The 5,816-nt window shown below is 37.3% G+C and overlaps 1 non-coding gene across 1 annotated transcript; it reads left to right on the plus strand.

The window, feature by feature from the left end:
• Window positions 1–5,327: 5,327 nt before the first annotated feature.
• LOC136165731 (U6 spliceosomal RNA) lies at window positions 5,328–5,429 on the plus strand. The gene has a single exon (XR_010662726.1). It is a non-coding gene; the product is annotated as a U6 spliceosomal RNA (small nuclear RNA).
• Window positions 5,430–5,816: the final 387 nt, after the last annotated feature.

Here is a 5,816-nt window from a genome sequence, read left to right on the forward strand (position 1 = left end):
ATTAATGATTCCTAGGGTTGCTTTAAAAAGTTTCTTTATTATACATGAAGTGATTGAAAACTGCCAATCATGAATCTGGCAATCCCCTCTCATGAGCTTAAAGACTGTTCTGATTACGATAATTACATTTTTATGAATATCCTACCTAGACAGTAACAATTTTACTGTGTCAGACTACACCACACAAAGATACATCAATTTCATCTGCAATGAAAAATAGATCCTAATAGCTCAGTTATATTTATATGATAGTCAAACATCAAGATGCAATGTAAGTACTTCAACTGAATGAATTCTGATCATTATTTAACCTTGAGATGGTGATTAAGGATGAAGGCTTGTCAGCTTTCATGAATTATTTTTTCATGATTTTTGCTGTTTTGATTTGATTTTTAAAACTCTGTAATTTAACACTTATTAATATTTGGATTCTACCCCACCCTCCATGATATGTGGACAAGGCAACAGCAACAAAAAGATTAATAGATATGATTGATGGTCAGAGAGGATTAGGTAATTGTAAGACCAAATTTATGTTTCAGGGACAACAGTGCCATGCCAACTGGTTTTCTTCTTGCCTAAGTTTCTTCAACCATGATACAAATAATGGACACAGTGTTCAGGTTTGATGCTATGAATACATATTATTTTAATGCCAGGGAAAAAACTGTTCCATTACTACAGATAGTCAAGAGTGCTGGTCAACACAGTGCAGTAAGATTAGATCTCAATTACAGGAAAAAAATTGTTAAAAATTCAAACATATGGAGGCTAAATAACATGCTTCTGAATAACCAACAAATCATAGAAGAAATCAAAAAAGAAATCAAAATATGTATAGAAACGAATGAAAATGAAAGCACAACAACCCAAAACCTATGGGACACTGTAAAAGCAGTGCTAAGGGGAAGGTTCATAGCATTACAGGCTTACATCAAGAAACAAGAAAAAAGCCAAATAAATAACCTAACTCTACACCTAAAGCAATTAGAGAAGGAAGAAATGAAGAACCCCAGGGTTAGCAGAAGGAAAGAAATCTTAAAAATTAGGGCAGAAATAAATGCAAAAGAAACTAAAGAGACCATAGCAAAAATCAACAAAGCTAAAAGCTGGTTTTTTGAAAAAATAAACAAAATTGACAAACCATTAGCAAGACTCATTAAGAAACAAAGAGAGAAGAACCAAATTAACAAAATAAGAAATGAAAAGGGTGAGATCACAACAGACAACACTGAAATCCAAAGGATCATAAGAGACTACTACCAGCAGCTCTATGCCAATAAAATGGACAACTTGGATGAAATGGACAAATTCTTAGAAAAGTATAACTTTCCAAAACTGAACCAGGAAGAAATAGAAGATCTTAACAGAACCATCACAAGCAAGGAAATCGAAACTGTAATCAAAAATCTTCCAGCAAACAAAAGCCCAGGACCAGATGGCTTCACAGCTGAATTCTACCAAAAATTTAGAGAAGAACTAACACCTATCTTACTCAAACTCTTCCAGAAAATTGCAGATGAAGGTGAACTTCCAAACTCATTCTATGAGGCCACCATCACCCTAATTCCAAAACCAGACAAAGATGCCACAAAAAAAGAAAACTACAGGCCAATATCACTGATGAACATAGATGCAAAAATCCTTAACAAAATTCTAGCAAACAGAATCCAACAACATATTAAAAAAATCATACACCATGACCAAGTGGGCTTTATCCCAGGAATGCAAGGATTCTTTAATATCTGCAAATCGATCAACATAATACACCACATTAACAAATTGGAAGATAAAAACCATATGATTATCTCAATAGATGCAGAGAAAGCCTTTGACAAAATTCAACACTCATTTATGATTAAAACTCTCCAGAAAGCAGGAATAGAAGGAACATACCTCAACATAATAAAAGCTATATATGACAAACCCACAGCAAGCATCACCCTCAATGGTGAAAAATTGAAAGCATTTCCTCTGAAATCAGGAACAAGACAAGGATGCCCACTCTCACCACTACTATTCAACATAGTGTTGGAAGTTTTGGCCACAGCAATCAGAGCAGAAAAAGACGTAAAAGGAATCCAGATAGGAAAAGAAGAAGTGAAACTCTCGCTGTTTGCAGATGACATGATCCTCTACATGGAAAACCCTAAAGACTCTTCCAGAAAATTACTAGAGCTAATCAATGAATATAGTAAAGTTGCAGGATATAAAATTAACACACAGAAATCCCTTGCATTCCTATATACTAACAATGAAAAAACAGAAAGAGAAATTAAGGAAACAATACCATTCACCATTGCAACAAAAAGAATAAAATACTTAGGAGTATATCTACCTAAAGAAACAAAAGACCTATACACAGAAAACTATAAAACATTGATGAAAGAAATCAAAGAGGATACAAACAGATGGAGAAACATACCGTGTTCATGGATTGGAAGAATCAATATTGTCAAAATGGCTATTCTACCCAAAGCAATCTATAGATTCAATGCAATCCCTATCAAGCTACCAACGGTATTTTTCACAGAACTAGAACAAATAATTTCACAATTTGTATGGAAATACAAAAAACCTCGAATAGCCAAAGTAATCTTGAGAAAGAAGAATGGAACTGGAGGAATCAACCTGCCTGACTTCAGACTCTACTACAAAGCCACAGTCATCAAGACAGTATGGTACTGGCACAAAGACAGAAATATAGATCAATGGAACAGAATAGAAAGCCCAGAGATAAATCCACGAACCTATGGACAGCTTATCTTTGACAAAGGAGGCAAGGATATACAATGGAAAAAAGACACTCTCTTTAACAAGTGGTGCTGGGAAAACTGGTCAACCACTTGTAAAAGAATGAAACTAGAACACTTTCTAACACCATACACAAAAATAAACTCAAAATGGATTAAAGATCTAAATGTAAGACCAGAAACTATAAAACTCCTAGAGGAGAACATAGGCAAAACACTCTCTGACATAAATCACAGCAAGATCTTCTATGACCCACCTCCCAGAATATTGGAAATAAAAGCAAAAATAAACAAATGGGACCTAATGAAAATTAAAAGCTTTTGCACAACAAAGGAAACTGTAAGTAAGGTGAAAAGACAGCCCTCAGATTGGGAGAAAATAATAGCAAATGAGGAAACAGACAAAGGATTAATCTCAAAAATATACAAGCAACTCCTGAAGCTCAATTCCAGAAAAATAAACGACCCAATCAAAAAATGGGCCAAAGAACTAAACAGACATTTCTCCAAAGAAGACATACAGATGGCTAACAAACACATGAAAAGATGCTCCACATCGCTCATTATCAGAGAAATGCAAATCAAAACCACAATGAGGTACCATTACACGCCAGTCAGGATGGCTGCTATCCAAAAGTCTACAAGCAATAAATGCTGGAGAGGGTGTGGAGAAAAGGGAACCCTCTTACACTGTTGGTGGGAATGCAAACTAGTACAGCCACTATGGAAAACAGTGTGGAGATTTCTTAAAAAACTGGAAATAGAACTACCATATGACCCAGCAATACCACTTCTGGGCATACACACTGAGGAATCCAGATCTGAAAGAGACACATGCACCCCAATGTTCATCACAGCACTGTTTATAATAGCCAGGACATGGAAGCAACCTAGATGCCCATCAGCAGATGAATGGATAAGGAAGCTGTGGTACATATACACCATGGAATATTACTCAGCCGTTAAAAAGAATTCATTTGAATCAGTTCTAATGAGATGGATGAAACTGGAGCCCATTATACAGAGTGAGGTGAGCCAGAGGGATAAAGAACATTACAGTATACTAACACATATATACGGAATTTAGAAAGATGGTAACGATGGCCCTATATGCAGGGCAGAAGAAGAGACGCAGAAGTACAGAACAGACTTTTGAACTCTGTGGGAGAAGGTGAGGGTGGGATGTTTCGAGAGAACAGCATGTGTATTATCTGTGGTGAAACAGACCACCAGCTCAGGTGGGATGCATGAGACGAGTGCTCGGGCCTGTTGGGCTGGGAAGATCCAGAGGAATCGGGTGGAGAGGGAGGTGGGATGGGAGACCAGGATGGGGAATTCATGTAACTCTATGGCTGATTCACATCAATGTATGACAAAACCCACTGAAAAATAAAAAAAAAAAGAAAAAGAAAAAAAAAAAATGGGATGAGCTTCCCCCAGCAAAAAAAAAAAAACAGAGTGCTAGTCAAAGTGTATTCTGAGAACAAGCAGCATCAAGGGTCACCTAGACGCCAGTTAGAAATGTAAATTCTCCCGCCCCAGATTTGTTGAGTCAGAATCTTTGGCAGTGGGGCACAGGACTCTGTCTTAACAAGCTCTCCAGGTGATTCTCTGAGGTTTAAGAACTGCTGCTTTAGCATCTTGTGGCTGTTTCCTTTGGCTACAGTGAAACACTGCCAGGAATGGAGGGGTAATCCTAGCAGCACTAACAGTGTTCCCTGCTAACTGTGGCCATGTCCGTTCCAGGAGAACTTAAATGAACAAGCTCTTTTGGTCAAATTCCCCTTAAGTGGGTTTTTTCTTTTCTTCAGATCCCCAGATGTCACAAACCATAGGTTCTTCTCATTACCACTCGTTAGTTCATCCTCCCTGGTAGAGGTATGTTTGTGATCCCTTTCTAATGTCAAAAGCTTTCTGCCACCCTTGAACCTCTGCCGATCCTTTCCCTTTGTTACAAACTTTTCCTTATGGTCATCTTGAGTTGCTTAAAAAATTTAACATCCAACATGGTACTCTTTGTATTTCTTACGGCAGTAACTGCACTATATATTTTGACAGCACTTTGAGTCAAAACTATTTACCAGAACTCACCAGAAAATGTTATGAGGAAAGGCCACACATTGCAAGCACACTTAATTCAAGAAAAGACAAAAGGACATACTTAGTATGAATGCTGATGCAAACTCACCAGACTGTGCAGGGATGTCAGTAATAGTTTTTCTTTGACTGAGAGATTAAGGAAATGTATTACAGAGTTTGGTAATAGATGACAAAGGGGGAGAGAGGAAGGGGAAGAGTTTGACAGAGATTTTTGTAATAAAAAAGTATGTCCAAGACTAATAGTATTCTAATGAATCAACATGCGTGGGGCAGTTTTAAATGGAGTAAATGGGTATGACTAAAGTGAATGGCATCTTATGATTTGATCTCTGAATTACTTTATAAAAATACATTCTTATATCTATGAGTGTATGCTGCAGCAGCAGCAGCAGTATGCTTTTAAAGACCCAAATCTAAATCCTGAATGTGCATCAGAATGACCTTGAAGCTTGTCAGAACTACAAATTTTCACGCTTGCTATGGTAGCACAAATACCAAAATTCAAGCCTGCAGAGAAAATTAGCATAGCCCCTATGCAAGGATGACATGAAGATTCATGAAGCATTCCATATTTTTAAAAATTTTCTGAGTTCCAAGAGACTTTTATTTTGGTAGGCCTGAGGTGGAGTCCAGGAGTCTGTATGTAAAAACCACTCTAGTGATTCTAGTGCAGGTGGTCCTTAACTTTCATTTTGATGCAAATCTCACTCAGAAAGAGGGAAACCTTTTGATTTGTGATTGTGAGGTAGTAAGGCTCAACCAGTGTCAAAGTATCTTTGGATCCCCGTGATGCATTAAGTCAAGTTCTTGACTAGCACATGCTTTCTGTCTAGTTCTAGAGTTATTTGTGCACTTGCCTCCACCCTCAAAAGGCTATAAGCTCCCCAAGACACAGGAATTATGTGGTATACTGACATTTGTATCTTCAGCTAGACTCACACCCTGCCTTCTCCTTACTGAGAA

Source organism: Muntiacus reevesi, chromosome 3 (genome assembly GCF_963930625.1).
Source record: "Muntiacus reevesi chromosome 3, mMunRee1.1, whole genome shotgun sequence".
In the NCBI taxonomy this organism is placed as follows: Eukaryota; Metazoa; Chordata; class Mammalia; order Artiodactyla; family Cervidae; genus Muntiacus; species Muntiacus reevesi.